This window comes from Rhineura floridana, chromosome 21 (genome assembly GCF_030035675.1).
Source record: "Rhineura floridana isolate rRhiFlo1 chromosome 21, rRhiFlo1.hap2, whole genome shotgun sequence".
In the NCBI taxonomy this organism is placed as follows: domain Eukaryota; kingdom Metazoa; phylum Chordata; class Lepidosauria; order Squamata; family Rhineuridae; genus Rhineura; species Rhineura floridana.
Genome location: NC_084500.1, coordinates 6,632,983 through 6,652,988, shown reverse-complemented (window position 1 = coordinate 6,652,988; position 20,006 = coordinate 6,632,983).

The following is a 20,006-nucleotide window of genomic DNA, read 5'->3' as shown; positions in this document are numbered from 1 at the left end:
TATAGTGTACCGATCTTTGATTGAAATAAATTCTAAAAAAAAGTTTTTAGTGTTTAGTGATTCGAGCACTAATAAGTATATAATTTTCAGGTGCTTTTCCACATTGATTTTAGGCATTATAGTAACCTGTTGGGAGCAGCTTTGCTTTTAAATCATTGCATAATTTTCTTCTGAGGGAGAGCCTTTGAGGCTGAAACACATTCAGGCCTTTGATGACCCTGACGACATAACAGTAGGGTGAACATTTTTAAAAAATATCAATTTTTAATATACGTTTTTAATGTAGTGTGAAATGACTTTGAGATGCTCCATGGGAAATGATTAATAAATGAAATAATAATAACAAAAATGTGTATATTAAGAGAAGTTTGCACTAAGATGCTGATGAATTTTCATAAGAACTTTTTTTTAAAAAAATTGCAAATTGATACAGCAATGTGGAGAGCTGAACTTAACACTGGGAAAATTAATCATGATTCCTTACCTCTCTCACCACTCGAAGCATCGCTTCTTCTCCTCTTCTTCAAGACTTTGGGCTGTAGCCAATGCTACTCCTACTCTGAGTAGACCCACTGAAAATAAGAGACATGACCAACTTGGATCCATTAATTTCAGTGGGTCTACTCTGAATAAAAGTAGGATTCAATCCCAAAGAAACCAAAACTGATAGCTTTGCCTATCCCTTCTTTGAACCATATTCTGAAACAATATGAGAACCAAAATACATCCATCCTTTGAAAGCCACACCTCACCAAATGTTGCAGTGCACTTCTGCAGGCAAGTAACATATACAAAAATGCATAGACTAGGATAAAGTTTGCATTGAAATGCATCTATTAATTAAAAAATGACATGCAGAAATGCATTATATTAGGGGAAATTGCATACAAGCATGTGTATATTAGGAGTCACACTCGAATGCCAATTAATTTTCATGAGGACTATTTTTTTTAAAAAAAAAAACTTCTTTGCAAAACGGTTGTGGAAATGTCGAGAACCGAATTTAAAATTGGAAAAAGCAGAAAAAGAGAAAATCCAAAATGGATGGCTTTTCCCCTCCCCGGTTGCAGGAATGGTAGCTAAGAATAGCCAAGAGGGAGATCTGTCTGTGGAAGGGCATTAAAGGTGTGCTTGGGAGATGTGACTGTGGAGGGATGTGTGTGCACGGCTCTGCTTTGGTGCCTTGATTTAGCCACTAGTGATGCTTTAACATGTGGAATGCTTATTGTGTTTCCATATTTGATGTTTAGTTGAATACCAGTGTCTGGAAACCATGGGAGGGGAGAGTGCGCTTGCACTTAGGTCTTCTAAGATACCACCAGTTGTGCTGCTTTAAAATGTGGCGTTTAATTTTATTTTTTTTAACAAACTGATTTTTAACGCCTGGTGTTACATCCTGATATTTTGCAGATGTGGTTATCAGTGATGTTTTAAAGGTATGCTGTAAACTGTTTAGAGATATGTAAAGAGATACATATTGTGCTTCCCACCCCTTTTTTGGGGTGATAAAAATGAGGTGCCGGGACTCATACATTGATAAAAGTACTGGGGGAGGGCAGCACAAAATGTTTGCCAACAACAGCCAAAAAAGAAAGAGATGGCCCTCCGCACTGGTGAGTAGAGTCACAGCTCCCCACCCCAACCACTTAGAATATAAATGATCTTACTAAAAAAGCCAAAACAAACTGCAGGGCACAGTTTCTCAGTGAAGCTCAGGCACTAGACTGACTCTGTCCACATAGGTTAACCTGGGCAGGAAGGAATATAAGGCAGCATCCTGTTCCTGAGCTCTGCTGTGCTCCTGTAACCTTGGTTATTCTTTGATCTTTGTCCTCTCACCTCCTCGTTCTTTGGTCCAGAGTAGGGAGGAAAAGATCTGTCAATTTCAGTTATCTCAGTTTCTCATTTTTCCAGTGTTAAATTCAGTTCTCTACATTTCTGGAGCAATCTGCGAATTCTTTTTTTTTAAATCCTCATGAAAATTCTCCAGCGTTTTAGTGCAAATTTCTCCAAATAAACACATTTTTGTAGGAAGTTTTGACAAAGGGACACATTTTTGCAAGCCATTTCTCATCAGTTCATGCCTTTTTGCATGTTATTTTCAATCGTATCTTCACCTTTATGCACACTTTCCTCTAATACATGCATTTTTGTAAATGTTGTTTAGTTGGCGAACTGCATCCCAAAATTCTAATAAATGCGACTTTCAAAGGATCTCATGTGTTTCATTTCTCATACTGATTTGAAAAGTGCGAATTTGATAAATTCTGCTTAAAATACGAACTGTATCAAAATTCTCACCCATCCCTAGTCCTGAGGGACTAGTGTCTTGTCTCGCACCTTCTGCTTCCCTTTCGGTTGCCACCCATGGCCCGGCTTTGACAATAGCAAAAGGGAAAAGCACCAAACTGAAGGCAGAAAAGAGAGACAGGCTCTGGTGCTGAGTAGATTTATTGTAAGCTCAGCGCAAATTCTTTGTCCAGCTCCACACTAAACACAAACCACAAACCAAACTCAAATGCTGCTGCTGTCCATAGTGAATGTATAGATCAGTGATACATCTTTGCATCTGAAGACCTTTTCTAGTTGGTTTGTGGTTTGTGTTCAGTGTGGAGCTGGACAAAGGATTTGAATTGCCTGGACAGAGTAAAGAAAACAGATCTCCACTGGTCAGTATAGGGCATTATCTTGGCTTCTTTTGGGGAGGGTGAGAGAGTTTTGTGTCATAGCTGGCTAGCACAAGAATTTGCTTTGTTTGAGCTGCACAACACAGTTTCATAAGATGTTAGTTTAATGTTAATGTTTAAGGATACAACATAAAGACATTTTAAAATGTATGTAAAGTGAGTTATATGGAATGTGGTCTTTAAAAGTATTTTGTTTATGTTTCAGACCACGGTGTTGTCTCAATGTTATTGCTTTTAGTTTGTTTTAATGTTTTTAGCTCCTGAAGAAGGATAATTCCGAAACGCGTTGAGCTTACAATAAATCTACTCAGCTCCAGAGCCTGTCTCTCTTTCCTGCCTCCAGCTTTGACAATGCCATGCTGGCTCTCAAAACACTTAACACTATAATTGCCTTCTCTTGTAACACCAGGATGTGTAGTCAATCCATAGACAGCACTCCCATGTTTCGTATATTGGGATCCTGTGGGTTAATTTGAGTAGCCTGCTGGATAAGCAACCTTGTCATAGAGCAAAAGTAAGCATTGTTGCAGCCCCTGCATCCTTTAGTCTTGGCTTGAGCCTCTTGGCTTGCTTGTTGCTGTTGTCTCCTGGTTTGCCCTGTGATTCTGACGTGGGGTAGAATCATAGAATAGTAGAGTTGGAAGGAACCTATAAGGCCATCTAGTCCAACCCCCAGTGCAATGCAGGAATCCAAATCAAAGCATTCCCGATAGATGGCTGTCCAGCTGCCTCTTGAATGCCTCCAGTGTCAGAGAGCCCACTACCTCTCTAGGTCATTGGTTCCATTGTCGTATGCCTCTAACAATTAGGAAGTTTTTTTCAGATGTCCAGTTGAAATCTGGCTTCCTGCAACCTGAGCCCATTATTCCGTGTCCTGCACTCTGGGATGATCGAGAAGAGATCCCGGCCCTCCTCTATGTGACAACCTTTCATGTACTTGAAGAGTGCTATCATATCTCCCCTCAGTTTTCTCTTCTCCAGGCTAACCATGCCCAGTTCTTTCAGTCTCTCCTCACAGGGCTTTGTTTGCAGTCCCCTGATCATCCTTGTCGCCCTCTTCTGAACCTGTAGAGATGGAGTTACTGTGATGTCAGTTCCAGTGCATCTCCACCTCTGTTTACTGAAAACAGAGGCAATAGAGATGGGCAAGAATTTTAATTCAGTCCGTATTTCAAGCCAAATCGATCAAATTTGCACTTTCCAAAACAATACGAGAACCGAAACACAGCCATTCTTTGAAATGCACACTTATTTGAATATGCAGTTTGCGAACCAAACAAAATGCATACGCTGGGGGGAATGTGTACATAAAAATGAATGTATGAGTGAAAATAATATACAAAGATGCATTATGTGATGCAAAATTGCTTGCAAAAATGTGTACATTGGTCAAAACTACCTACAAATATGTGGTTATTAGGAGAAATGTGCACTAAAATGCTGGGGAATTTTCATGAGGACTTTGTTTAAAAAATTGCAAATTGCTGTAGAAATGTTGAGAACTGAATTTAAGATTGGAAAAATGAGAAATTGAAAGAACTGAAATTGCTAGATCTTTCCATCCCTAGGGGGCACACGATGCTTGTCAAATTCCACCCCTTTCCCCCTAAAACCTGGTCGGATTGTCTTGAGTGCTTTTTGTTTTTAAGTTCAGCTTCGGACAGATATCGCAGCTAATTGGTAGATCAACCTGTTGCTCCTCCAGATGTGGCTAACTGAAACATTCTGTTGTAGCCTCATGCAAAGGTAGTGATTGGCCCAACACTTTGCTGTGGGTGGTCCTGAAAGATCTGGAGCCAACAGTGGGGGAGGGAAGTCATTCATTTCATTGGCGATCACTCGTGGCCAAGTAAGATTGTCTTCCAAGATAATTTGCTTGGAAGATGCCTGTGCATGAATTTGTTTTATGTGGGGAGATCGGCGCACGACGAGCAACACACAATCTTGACAGAAAAAGGCTTTGATCCAATGGCATGGGTACCATGATGATTGGAAGTCTTTTATCTGCTGCAGCCTTCATCCGCGTTCATAGCTATTGTAACGTACACATTGTTATCCTCCGCCTGTTCTGCCATTGAGGACTTTCTTGGATCATTCTTTGTCTGGTTCCTCTCCCTTGACCTTACCACCATGGGTGACCCTGCTGGGAGTACATGACTCCCGATGGCATCACTCACACACTTCATTGGAACACGCAAGCCCACTCACCACCACTTTTGAAGCAACAAATGTGCACATAGCTTTACTCTGTGGCTACTAGCTTCTGTTCTTCGCTAGTGGATCACTTCAGACTGCCGCCCCCAGCCCAATCCTAAAACTATACTAGAAGCCCAGAAAGAAAAACTTAAGTTGTTAATAAAACTATCAAAACTCAAAACTTCTTGGGGGAGGAGGGGTGCAAAAGCTACTTCAGGTTACACCTTCCAGAACAGTTTAAATTATTCAGGCTCCCTGCAATACAATTCACAGCTAATTGCAGCTCATACGTGCAAATGAAAACAATGATCACATTTACTTTACACTTCTATGCTGTGCTGGTTTTCAACCAAGGGCCTTCAAGACTTTGCAAACATTAATTAAGCCTCACAACACACTAGTGAGCCAGGTAAAAGGAATCATTAGAAGAGAAAGGCGAGAGGGACTCCAGGGGAGCTATGTGGCTCATTAAGCAAAAACAACAGCTCAGGATTCTCCAACCATCCTTTGCTTCTCCATTGATTTCACCATCCAGCCTAGGACAATCATTCCGCTCCCTTTGCCACCACACTTCGTAAGAAGATACTCAACACAGCAGAATAATATTACACTTATATAACACCTTTTTTGGTGAAGCTGCAGACCAAATTCAACCAATATTATGGTTGTATTATTTTGCTTGCAATTGTTCTGTAATTGTTTGCTTTTGTTGCAAGCTATTTCAATTATTGTGTCCTTGCTTCCTTTTTGTAAGTCGCTTTGAGTTCTGTTGTTGAAAAAAGTGACTAATAAATAAATAAATTCAAACCACTTGGGCAGGTGAGAATCGAAGCTCTGTGTGGTAGGGAAGGATCCTGCTGGGATCCTGCTGGGAGGAAGGGCGGGATATAAATCAAATCATCATCATCATCATCCATCCATCCAGCCCCTTGGGCATGTAACTGAGCCTCAGGCTCTGGGCTTCCCAGCCAAGCAGATCTTCCCTTCTTGCTAGGCAAGCCTTGGATGTGCACCCAACCTGTGCATCTGGGCCCTGCTGTATTGGCATTCACCCAAATGCACAAGTCAGGTCACAAGGGCACCCTGAGGCCACCCCAGGGATAAAGCTCCCCAAAGGATGCCCTTAACCCAAGAATGCCTCAGTATACATTTTTATTATACCCCACCTGCATCACCTGCTCGAACCCCACATCAACAGACAAGCAACCACACCACTACAAAGGCCAAATGAATCAAACCACCAACAGCATGACGTTCTCACAGTAGCCAACCAGATGCCTTTGGGAAGCCCACAAGCAGACCACCTGCGATTTCCAGCAACTGGCATTCAGAAGCATACAGCAGAGTAGCGTCATAAACGCATTTAACGTAGGTGAATTCACTCTGCCAAAAAGAAAAAATGTAAATAGTGCAGGGGATTCTGCCCACCATTCCTCTCCATGAGAGTATGCCCTGGAGTGAGCGTGAGATGGGAGATGAGAATCTGCTGTCCCTTCAGTTAGTCTCTGTTCCCACATGCCTCTCATAGTGTGAGCATCTCACTGCACTGAGTGTGATTCTAGGGTTTAAATATATGGTTGTGCACCACCCAAGTCTCCGAGCAATGAGAGATCTCTGCTTACCCAATGGTTTGGCTTCCTTGGAAGAAGGTCAGTGGAGTCTGTGGTGTCTTCATGAACTATGGTTTGTTTATTTACACACATTCCAACCTGAGCTTAAGATGGAGGGTTTCAAAGCATCAGCAGTCCAATATCTTGCTTTCCCATCTGGCTTACAGGAGGCATCCTGAAGCCATGGTGCAAAGATCCAGCCTCTCTGCATGTCTCCAGTTCCCAGCCTTCCTCAGACCCAAGCCTCCCTCTACCCCAGGATGGGGGGCTATCCTGAAGAGTTTCAATAACAATAGGATCTCCCTGGCCCATTTGCCAGTTAATGAGCACTTGATAGACCCATTTGCCCACCTGGCCACCCCATTAGACTAACAAAGGAGACTCATCTGACCAACAGAGCAGGCCTCTCAGCTACAGAGCCCAGCTCCAGGTGCAGGGGTCCAAACCAGAGGCTGGAAGGGGACTCATAGAAATCATCTATCTAAGCCCCCAAACACTTCATAATTTTCATACTGTACTTTATGAGCGATTTCAGGGATTTTCAAAGGTAATTTTGACTATATGCGATTTTTGTCTTATGCGCTGACTTCAGAACCTGACCCTGGCATAAGATATGACTCCACTGTTCTGCTGGTGGAGGGAGAGCATAGCCATCACGGCTAGTAGCCTTTGATGCAAGAGAAGGGAGGAGAGGGAACCCCAAGATGCCAAAAAAAGGAATTCTTGAACGGGAAATTCAAATAGATTTATTAAAAAGGAAGAAGCCCAACGTGTTTCGGCCACTCAAGATTTGGCCTTTGTCAGAGGATAACGAATCTAAAAATGTCTATCTTGAACTATTTTATATGGAGAATGTGCATGTAATCTCTACACCGATTCTGTGCAATAGGAAATTAACCGTATCTAGCCTTTGATACCATAGGTTGTCATGCCTTTTGCATTCTGGAGACTCACCATGAAAAGTCGCCATGGAGGAATGTGAAGGAGAAGTTGAAGGTTGCTTGAATGCTAGCAGCTTTGTCCCTCAAAGTGCTTCTTCATTATTTAAAAATGGGCTAAATTAGGGCAAGTACTTATCCTTTTTTTGTCAAGTGCTGGACACATACACATGGCTGGTCTAACAAATGTGGGTTTTAATAATCATTTGCAAGCTCCTAATTACATTTAAATTGCAAAATGAAAACTAGGCACTTCATCTCCAAGTAATGCAGAACCATTAGAGAGCTTGTACATTTTTAATGGACTGTGTGAATTATTTTGATAAAGAAGCAGCAAAAAGAGATTAATGGATAGTGTGGGAAAACAAGAGTTCAGTGCCTTTGCATCATCCCATTTTCTGACTCAGCTTCAATCTCCTAGTCCTTAAACCAAAGTTGTTAAGGACCTCAACTAAATCGACTTTCGTACTCACAACACAGGTTTTCTTCATCATCCAGTTGAATTGCAAGTTGCAATACAAGCCTATTATTATTTATTATTATTGTTGTTGTTGTTGTTGTTGTTGTTGATTATGATGATGATGATGACACACCAAGGTCCCCAAGAGACTTATACAATGTTAAAACAAAAACAAATAAAACACACTATAAACAACAAAACAATAGCAATAGCACCCCCAAGCAGCCACAGAAAGGTTTGGCACTATTAAAACAAAACATCATCTCAATCTATCAAATGCCTGGAAGAAGAGGCATTTCTTTACCTGGTGCCAAAAAGATGACAATGAAGGCACCAGGCGGACCTCACTGGGGAGCATATTTCATAGATGGGGAGCCACAACTGAAAAGGTCCTGTCTCTTATCGCCACCCTCTGAGCCTCTCCCAGAGGGGGGACCTGGAGAAGGGCATCAGAGGAAGATCTAAGGGCCCAGGTAGGTTCATATCGGGAGAGGCATTCCAGAAGATATTGCAATCCTGAGCTGTAAAGAGCTTTAAAGGTCAAAACCAGCACTTTGAATTTGGCTCAGAAGCATACAGGAAGCCAGTGCAACTGAAACAGGATAGGTGTTACATGCCCTGTTTGCCTTGAACCCATTAACAATTGGGCAGCTGCATTCTGCACTAACTGGAGCTTCCAAGCCATTTTCAATGGCAGCCCTAATCCAATAATCCAACCTTGATGTTACCAAATCATAGATTACTGTAGCCAAGTTATCCCTGTCCAGACAGGGTTGTAGTTGGGCCACCAGCCTAAGCTGATGGAAGGCACTCTGCACCACTGAGGCCACCTGTGCCTCAAGTCACAGCAGTGGATCCAGGAAAAAAACCGAACTACAAAAGTGTGACCACACCTAGAGCAGGTCGAGCACCACTCAGCCGGTCAGAGGAACCACCAACCAACAGCATCTCAGTCTTGTCTGGATTAAGCCTCAGTTTATTGTCCCTCATCCAATCCATTTTTGCAACCAAGCACTGATTGAGCACATCCACTGCCTCACCTGCAGAAGATGAAAAGGAGAAATAGAGCTGTGTGTCATCAGCATACCGATGGCAACACACTCCAAAACTCTGTATGACTCCATTCAATGGTTTCATGTAGATGTTAAACAACATGGAGGACAGAACAGACCCCTGCAGGATCCCATACTGGAGAATCCATAGAGCTGAGCAATGGTCCCCAAGAACCACCTTCTGGAGCAGCCATCCAAGTAAGAACGGAACCACCCCAAAGTGGTGCCCCCAATACCCAGCACGGACAGTCACCCCAGAAGGATTCCATGGTCAATGGTATCAAAAGCCACTGAAAGATCGAGGGCCAACAGAGTCACATTCCCCCTGTCTCTCCTGACACAGGTCATTATACAGGGCGACCAAGGCAGTTTCCATACCAAACTGAGGCCTGAATCCCAATTGAAACGGATCTAGAAAAAAATCTGTCTCCTCCAAGGGTACCTGGATCTGGTTAGCAACCACCCCAAAGAACCTTGCCCAGAAATGGGACATTTGCTATTGGTCAAAAATTATTAGGCTCTTCCAGGTCCAGGAAAGGCTTCTTCAGGAGTAGTTTTACTGCTGTCTCCTTCAGGCAGCCTGGGACCACTCTTTCTTGAAGAGAAGTTATTAATTATCTCCCTGGCCCACCCAGCTGTTCCCTCCCTGGCAGATTGTATCAGCCATGAAGCACAAGGGTCCAAGATACAAGTGGCTGCATGGACCTGACCAAGTACTTTGTCGATGTCCTCAGGTCGCAACCACTGCAACTCATCCAACAACACTGGACAATGGAGTCCAAATCCCAGTGGATAGAAGCGATTTTATCCTCAAAATGCTTTGCAAATGTAATAAATAAACAGAATTTAGATGGCTCGACCACCTCCTCAGGGTCAGCATATAATAAGCCCTTAGCCACTCCAAACAGCTCAGCCGGATGGCAAGCTGAGTATGCAATGGAGGCGGAGAAGTAAATTGAATAAAGAAAGTTTATCCCTGGTAATGAGTGTATAGCACTGGCACAATCCCTTTCCACATTTCGCAAGTGAACTTGCTTGTAAGGCCCACGCTCTCATGTGAAGTGTTACAGTCTAAGCCCCATGGCTGATGAATCAGTTCCACCTGTTGCATTCATTTAATTTGCAATTGCCTGTCCGGCACTGTTTTTAAAAACCTAATATAGTGTTTGTTCTTGAGGTTAAAGATACAGTAGAAAAGCTGCATTGTCCTACAATACTGGCATTTCAAAAAGAGCCCCACCAGCACAAGAAATTGTAGCCTGCGCACTACACGAATCCCTTTATTTGAAATGTTCAGGGTGTGAGTGCCGTCTGTGCAGACCCAGGGGAAATGCAAAGCTTGCAAAGGACCAAACCCTTTAAGGAAAAGAAGAGGAAAAAATCACATGCCACATCTGCACTGTACTTTTAAAGCACAACAATACTGTTTTAGCTTCTCCAAAGAATCCTGGGAACTGTAGTTGGTTAAGGGTGCTGACAGTTGCCGGGAGACCCACTATTCCCCTCCTAGAGCTACAATTCCCAGAGTGGTTTTACAATCAATCCCTCTTCCCAGGGAACTCTGGGAATTGTAGCTGCGTAAGTGTTTGGTGCAGTTGTGGCCATACACAAGCGTGCCTTACTGTGGCAGTTACTATTTCCAAGAGGTGCAAATATGGCGATTAGGGATGGGTGAGAATTTCTATTCAATTCACATTTCATGCAGAATTTATCCAATTCGCACTTTCTGAAACGATATGAGAACTGAAACACAGCCATCCTTTGACATTCACGTTTATTAGAATGTTGGGATGCAGTTCGCCAACTAAACAACATTTACAAAAATGCATCTGTTAGGGGAAAGTGTGCATAAAAATTAATATATGAGTGAAAATAACATGCAAAAGGGCATGATGTGATGAGAAATGGCTCGCAAACATGTGTCCCTTTCTCAAAATTGCCTACAAAAATGTGTTGATTTGCAGAAATTTGCATTAAAACGCTGGAGAATTTTCCTGAGGATTTTTTTTTTTTAATTGCAGATAGCTGTAGAAATGTAGAGGACTGGATTTATCACTGGAAAAATGAGCAACTGAGAAAACCGGAATAGATAGATCTTTCCATCCCTAATGGCGATACAAATCTCTCCTTTCCTCTAAGATCTTTTAGGCCTCTCTGTACCACCCATGGAACCGAATGTTTCATGACATCTGGGGCTGACGGCGTCACATCAAAGATGTGTCATGCACCAGCTTTGACTCATGAAACGCTGGCCCTTGAAACTAGACCTTGCAGAGTAGGCAGCTCCCCTTGTGTATCTAGATAAGCATTTTTCGCTGCTGTTCTGTTTCTCTGCAGTGTACCTCCAAGCTGGAGTTCTGCCAGGCAAACTGACACCTGGGGAAATTTAAGGCAGCTGTGCATTGTTATTTTGCAAGTCCTTATGCAGCATTTGTTTTAAATTATGTCCGCTGTGATTTACTGGTACAGGCAAAAAAAAGGGGGGGGGAATAGAAAACTGCACTCAGCAAAATGATCCGGCCAATGCTTCCGCATAAAGCCACTCCCAGGGGAATTCCCAAAGTTCAGGGATTCCGATTTGTGTGACCTCACTGGTATGCAAATGTGGCAGTCACACTTCAAACCAGTGGTGCAGCTAGATAATTTTAAAACCTGGATTTAATGGGTCGAAAACATAAGAAAGGTCCTGCTGGAACAGGCCAAAGGAGGCCCACCTAGTCCAGCATCCTGTTCTCCCAGTGGCCAAACAGATGTCCCAATGGGAAGCCCGCAAGTAGGACCTGAGCGCAAGAGCACTCTCCCCTCCTGTGGTTTCCAGCAGTTGTCATTCAGAAACATCCAGCCTCTGACAGTGGAAGTAGAACTTCACCATCATAGCTTGCAGCGAGGATGGGATCCCTTGGCTGGTGCTGGTTCAAAAGCATTCTGCCGACCTAACAGGCTGGTATCGATTCAAGTTCGTTCTTTGCCCCCTAGTAAAAATATTGATATCAATATCGAAACATTTAAGGAAATATTGATAACATTATTCTTAATATCAAAATTTTGACAGATTTTTTTAAAAAAACAATCCAGTTTCAAAAATAGCCATGGGAAATTGCTGCATAAAAATCTGATTTGCAATGGTACAGAATAAGTGAATTAATGGGAAATTCAGCACCATCTCCAAGTTGGGCGGAATTCTAACACATCCCTAGCTAGTAGCCATTGATAGCTTTATCCTCCATAATTTGTCTAAACCTCTTTTAAAGCCATTCAAACTGGTGCCCTTTGCTACCTTTTATGGGAGCAAATTCCATAATTTAAACTATGTGCTGTGTGAAGACTCTCTTTTGTCATGACACCAACTGTGGAGTTGATAAGGAAGGTCTCCAATAATGTTTTTCAACGTTCAGCTTCATTGGGTCTCCCCGGGGTTCTAATATTATGAGACGGGGAGAAAAACTTGTCTACTTTATCCACACCATGCATAATTTTATATTCTTATCTCATGAGGGTGATCAGGGGACTGGAAACAAAGCCCTATAAGGAGAAACTGAAAGTACTGGGCATGTTTAGCCTTGAGAAGAGAAGACCGAGGGGCGATATGATCGCATTCTTCAAGTACTTGACAGGTTGCCACACAGAGGAGGGCCGGGATTTCTTCTCGATCATCCCAGAGTGCAGGATACGGAATAATGGGCTCAAGCTGCAGGAAGCCAGATTTCAACTGAACATCAGGAAAAACTTCCTGTTAGAGCGGTACAACAAAGGATCCAATGACCTAGGGCAGCCTTTCCCTAGTGGGCCACCAGATGTTGTTGGACCACAACTCCCATCAGCCTCAGCCAGCATTGCCAATGGTCAGGAAAGATGGGAATTGTGGTCCAACAACATCTGGTGGCCCACTAGTTGGGAAACGCTAACCTAAGGAGATGGTAGGCTCTCCAACAGTGGAGGCCTTCAAGAGGCAGCTGGACAGCCACCTGTCAGGGATGCATTAATTTGGATTCCTGCATTGAGCAGGGGGTTGGACAAATGGCCTTACAGGGCCGTTGCAACTCTACTATTCTATACCTTCAAGCCCCTGCCTGATTCTGTCCACCCAGATGGGTCATTGGTTTCTTATGGACAGGAAGGAGTATAAAAGAGCTTCCTGATCCAGTTGAGCTTTGCTAAACTGACAAGCTGTTCTTGAGCTCTAGCATGTTCCTACATCTTTGGCGGTTGTCTTGTTTGCCCTTCCGTCATGACCACTGCCTTGCCTTATAGCTTCTGGCTCATCACAGACATTTGTGGGTAAGCCAGGAATTCTTTGCTTAACCTGAGCCGGAGAAGAATTTGATGCTCTTAAAGCTTGCTTGTTCTTTGAGGCTGGCTTTTAACAAGCTCTGGAAACTTGCATCCAAACCTCAGCTTAGCAAACTTTGTAAGTGTATTTAAGGAGGGCATGGTCCAGGTAAAGCTCCCAGGGGGCACAAGATCTATTTCAGGGAACCGGTTTCCCCCACTGATTCCAGAAGATGTTCTTAACCTATTCTATTATAGGAGTGCAATTCCACCACCTGTGTCAGAATATTGTTATAGGATTTGGGCGGCGGGGCTCTGGATGATATCTCCGGGTGTTCTCCAATCCTGTATCTGGAAATTTTGGATCTGCAATAGAGAAACCTGCCAAACTCGGAGCTTGGAAAAGTTACTTTTTTAAACTACAGCTCCCATCAGCCCCAGTCAGCATGGCACTGGAGTGGGCTGATGGGAGTTGTAGTCCAAAAAAGTAACTTTTCCAAGGTCTGGCCAAACTGGTCCAGCCAATTTCTTCATTAAATTAATAGACCTGTTAAGTACCCAAGTTAACATATCATAGAATCATAGAATAGTAGAGTTGGAAGGGGTCTATAAGGCCATCAGGTCCAACCCCCTGCTCCATGCAGGAATCCAAATCAAATGCAATAGAAATCCCTGGGATCCTAAAGAGCTGCTGTTTCATCCTGCCTTTTAGTGAACTTCTCCTGCTTCTGTCTTTTTTTCTAGTCCTTGGAATCTCCTTAGTTGACTACTCCCTGGATCCATTCAGTCATACCGCCTCCCCAAGCTTTTATAAGCTAAGAAAAGCAAGGATTGAGAGGACATGTTGCTGACCGCATTGTCACAAGCACCTTGTCTGTGTCATCAGGCCCCATCAGTTGAAACTGATCTCAAGAAGCTACAGCAGGTATATGCATAGTATATGTTGATAGGGCATCAAAATTCTACAGATGCAAGCAACTTTACCCTAGAACTGCCTTGCAGACAGTTCACAATGAACTTCCAAAGGGTCTTAAACCCCATTTACTGGAGTTGATGTCAACAGACTTCTGGGCTCCACAGTGCTGGAGAGGGTGCTCAGGGGCAACCTTGTTAAGAGCCTGACACGACTCACTGTTCCACAGCATGACAAGGGCTTCAACAGGGTCACCTGCTCTATCTACTGGGAACTCCCCCAGGGCATTCAGGAATCTAGTAGATTCCATTAGTCTCTGGAGGTGGGCCATCTTAATCTGTCCACACAAAATTATTTTCTGCAAATACTGCTACCCAATAAGTGTGGGTGAATGTTAAAGAATACCCCTCCCCCCAAAAGGCAAATATGAAAACATTGCAATGAGGCTTAGGCATGTCTCCTGCTTTGCAGGAGCTAAAGACCGGAGAGACTCATTCACTGTATAGTTCACTTACAGTGAAAAAGGTTGGTGGCCCCTGCCTCAAAGCTTTCCAATTGTATCAAACTCAGCACATTTCAAGCAGGCTTTTCATGCACTCAGTTGTGAATCAGTGAAGGGTTTATGCGCATGGATGTATTCACGCTAGGGATGGAAAGATCTGTCAATTTCAGTTCTATCAGTTTCTCACTTTAAGAACATAAGAACATAAGAAGAGCCTGCTGGATCAGGCCAGTGGCCCATCTAGTCCAGCATCCTGTTCTCACAGTGGCCAACCAGGTGCCTGGGGTAAGCCCGCAAGCAGGACCCGAGTGCAACTTTTCTAATGTTAAATTCAGTTCTCTACATTTCTGCAGAAATCTGTGAATTTTGTTTTTAAAAAGATATCCTCATGAAAATTCTCCACCATTTTAGTGCCAATTTCTCTAAATAAACACATTTTTGTAGGCAGTTTTGACAAAGGGACACATTTTTGCAAGCCATTTCTCTTCATATCATGGCTTTTTGCATGTTATTTTCACTCACATATTAATTTTATGCACACTTTCCCCCATATATGCATTCTTGTAAATGTTGTTTAGTTGGCGAACTGCACCCCAAAATTCTAATAAATGCGACTTTCAAAGGATCTCATGTGTTTCATTTCTCATACTGATTTGAAAAGTGCGAATTTGATGAATTCTGCTTAAAATACGAACTGTATCAAAATTCTCACCCATCCCTAAGGCACACACACAGGGATAAGAAAGGAAAGAAATGAAAATATTTCCCCCAAAGTTGCAATATCCTCCTTGCAGAGGTTACTTGATTACACATATTTTCATCAGTGCCTTTAAATTTTTGCTGGAGAGTTAAAAAGCAAAAAACAAAACAAAAATCCAACCCCCCCAAAGATGTTTAAAACCTGACAGTCCCTTAATTCCGAAGCCCCCTCCCTGCACAATGATAAGGACGGCTACGGCAGATATCTTGCAGATACAGGATGGTGTGGCGATGTGCAGGTCAGCGACACTGACTTATGTGCTCATATTTCTCACACTAAGCAAGTGTTCATATATAAATAAAAAAATCATAAGTGAAATGAGGAATGAAAGCTTTGTGGCGGAGTGCTGGGGTAGAGACCGCCAGCTGAAAAGAACAGACCCAGCTTCTTACTGATGGGCATCGAAGAGCTGAATCAGGAGACTGAGCCAGAAGTAAATTTAGATGAGACACACTGCATTCTTCCTTTGCTTTGCCAGGGTCAGCTAATTTAGCAGCCGAAACAACAGAATGAACTTTAGAAATGCTTCAACTACGCATTTTTGCAAATATTATTTGGTTGGAGAACTGCGTCACAAATTTTGGATCAGTGCAAATTTCGAAGGATGGTTGGCTGTGTTTTGGTTCTCAGATTGTTTTGAAATGTGACATTTGATACATTTGGTTTTAAATGTGAACTGAATCAAATTTCTCCCCCATCCCTTTCTAGAGGACACCAGGTTGGAGAAGATAATAGAGGGTGTAGACCAGGAGTTCCCAAACTGTGGTCCATGGACCACCGGTGGTCCACCAACTTCATTCAGGTGGTCTGTGGCATGTCTGTGAATTTGGGGTTGAAGATGGGAGATGGCCCATCCATTGCATTCAGTGCTAATGTTGATCTTGCATTGCAGGTCTATTACCTCTGTTATTTCTTATCTTGCATTTGATTGTATTACAATTTAAATTCTATGGAATCCAAGTTGTAATCCGATAAAATAAAATATATAGGCAATAAAAGGGCCAAGGGAAAAAAACCCAATAGAGAATAATACAGCATCTGGCACAGCACATTACAATTGCTACAATAGGCAGAAAAATTATGAAGGGGTCCACCAAGACTCTTAGCAATTATAAAGTGCTCCATGGGGGAAAGATTTTTGGACCCACTGGTGTAGACAATACTTAGATAAGGCAGCTTCATATGTTCCAATGAGCTCCACAACAGACCAGTTGGAAGGTTTTTATTTTTTGCTTTGTCATCACGGTTGTTGGTCTTTCCTTATCTCTCTGTAGATCTAACTGGGGAAGAGGGAGATCTTCCTAGATTCACCACATCACTGATGTTCCAAAATGACTTCTCAGAGGGGCAGGAGATTAAAATATGGCAAGTTGTGCATGCTGGAAACAAAGCCTTTATGAGGAGACTGAAAGAACTGAGCATGTTTAGCTTGGAGAACAGAAGACAGAGGGGCGATATGATAGCACTCTTCAAGTACATGAAAGGTTGTCACATAGAGGAGGGCCGGGATCTCTTCTCGATCATCCCAGAGTGCAGGACATGGAATAATGGGCTCAAGTTACAGGAAGCCAGATTTCGACTGAACATCAGGAAAAACTTCCTAACTGTTAGAGCAGTATGACAGTGGAAGCAATGATGTAAGGAGGTGGTTGGCTCTCCAACACTGGAGGCCTTCAAGAGGCAGCTGGACAGCCACCTGTCGGGGATGCTTAAATTTGGATTCCTGCATTGAGCAAGGGGTTGGACTTGATGGCTTTACAGGCCCCTTCCAAGTCTAGTTTTCTATGATTCTATATGCCCATGGTGTCTCTGCTGAGTCAGCTACCTCTTGAGGCCAAACCGCTCCTCTCCTTTCTCATCCCATCATTAGCTTGGCTGATTTGCCTAATGGAGCCTGACAGGGAAGCTGTCTTGATTGTCAGGCTGGGCACCGGAATCTCAAGGGGAAAGTGGCAGCAGTGAAAGTGAGGTGGGGAAGTCATTTGGTGCACTCAGACATTTGGGGTGGCAAAGGCAAAGGACAAACTGGTCCCCCCAACCCCATTCCACATGCAGAAGCCATCTGTACTGGCAGTTGAATCTTATTTTATAACTGGGGAAAGGCCAGTGTCCTCCATGTGCATAAAACAGGCTGTCTTAGTGGGCACAGCTGCCTCACTTTGCCTTGGGATAGGGTCAGCCCTAGTGGTAGCTGGTGCACTCTGGGACTGGCGGGGTGGAAGACAGGGTGCTCAACAGTAACGATGCCCCAAAACAGTGGAGATCAAGCACAGAGAATCCGTCCAGGTCCAAAACATAATCCACAGGTGATGGTTGGTGAGCCATCTGAAGTCAACAACAAAGGAAATCCAGCCAAAGCACGGTGGTGTCATGTCTACCCCTGGCCTGGGGCCGAACCCTGAGGCCTCAGCGGATGAAAAAGACAACTCATGGGTCAGGGATGTTGAGGAGCGGGCAGGGATCCCCTTTGGGGGGCCCTTCGGGTTGATACCTGAGGAAGAACCTCTGAAAATGAGGAAGAGGTGGAGTCGCTCCTCAGTCCTTGAGAACACCAGCACCAGAAGCTTCAGGTCCAAGCTGAAGAACGACAACACTGTATGCATCTGCAGACCTAGAACCAGCAGTCTGCACATGAGTAAATGGTCTACACATGAGTAAGCAATCCCTGATATTCCTTCCCAGCCAGCGGCTGTGGTTAGGTTGTGGTTTAGGAGGCCAGAGTACGTAAGGCCTTTTCCTTGATGCTTCCAGTTACTGGAAACAACGCAGGTTTCTGGCTCCTTACTCTACTTATGCTTCCTTACTGTGTTGTGCTTTGTGACCTATCCTGTGATAGTGACCTTGCTTCTGGATTTCATTTTGACCTGTATGGATTCTGTGTGTTTGGCCTTAGCTTCTTCGGATTGTTCTGTACCTGTGCTTGTTCTTTGGATTGTAGAGCTTAGCAGGGAGGAGGATGTGGGCAAAGCTAGAATTAGCTAGCTCTGGCGCTACCTACTGTTGGGCTCCCTGCCTTCCAACCCACCAGTCCCAATGGACACTAGTCACTGCTGGCTGTTGGGGTGAAGAGTTTCAAAGACTGCTTGCTCTCAATAATACCTGTCACTTCTGAGGAGTCCTCTACTCCTGAGTTGCATGGTGGCTCCAGATCTATAAACACGCCCTATAACTTGTACTTCCTTGCCCTGGTCCTGGATCTCTTGGTGTTCTCAAGGGCTGTGTGGTGGTGACTCCACCTCTTCCTGACAGCACTGGAGTTTCTTCAGTGAATCACCCCCACCCTCAGCGCTGGTCCCAGGAGACTTTGCCTGTTCCTCAAGGGTCTTGGTCTGTGGCTCATCTGTTTTGTCCTCGGAAGACTCTTGTGTCTGATATTGGGTCAGGCTTAGACAAGCGGGTGTGGTGGGGAGAAGACAAATGGAAAGCCTTTCTCCTTGATGGTCCAGCCCAGTTAGCCAATCAGCTTGTTCTCAGGTAAACGTTTTGGGGTGACCTCAAAAACAAATATTTATAGCTAGAAGATATGAAAACGAAATACCACTTTTACCAATTTTGAAATGCATATAAGACAGTTTTAAGGAGCCAGTGTCATAAGAACAGCCTGCCTGATCAGGCCAGTGGTCCATCTAGTCCAGCATCCTGTTCTCTCAGTGGCCACCCAGATGCTTGTGGGAAACCCGCAAGCAAGACCTGTGTGCCAGAGCGCTCCCCACTGCTGCAGTTTTCAGCAACTGGTATTTGGAAGTATCCTGTCTCTCATGGAAGCAGAGCATTGCCCATCCTGGCTAGCAGCCATTGATAGCCTTATCCTCCAAGAATTTATCTAATCCTCTTTTAAAGCCATCCAAGTTGGTGGCCATCTCTGCCTCTTGTAGGAGTTAATTCTGTAGTTTAACTATGTGTCGTGTGAAGACGTCTTTTCTTTTGTCTGTCCTGAATTGCCCAACATTCAGCTTCATTGGAAGCCAACAAGTTCTAGTGTTATGAAAGGAGAAAACATTTTTGCTATCCACCTTCTCCATGCCATGCATAATTTTACAAACTTCTACCATGTCACCTCTGATTGGCCTTTTCTCTAAACTAAAAAGCTGCAAATGCTGCAAACTTTCCTCGTAGGGGGACAGCCATTGTGGTATAGTGGTTAGAGTGTTGGACTAGGACCTGGGAGACCAGGGTTCGAATCCCCACACAGCCACGAAGCTCACTGGGTGGCCTTGGGCCAGTCACTGTCTCTCAGCCTCAGTGGGAGGCAATGGGAAACCCCCTCTGAATACCGCTTACCATGAAAACCCTCTTCATGGGGTCGCCATAAGTTGGGATTGACTTGAAGGCAGTCCATTTCCATTTTTTCCTTGTAAGGGAGTTGCTCCTTCCCCTTGATAATTTTGGTTACAATTAAACATTCTTAAAAATGTGCCAGAGACAAACGAAAGCAACCCAACCCAAATGGGTAAACACTCAATGGGCTTCTATTTCCGCTTAAGAACGACTGGAGGTTTTATGTATCCATACACTGCAGTGTTTTCAGTCCAAGAGCTGGCTGAAATCTGAAAGGAAAAGGCATTCTGCTGAAGCCGTCTCTAGTTTTGATTTATGGATTTGTTCCAGTCAGAGAGGCT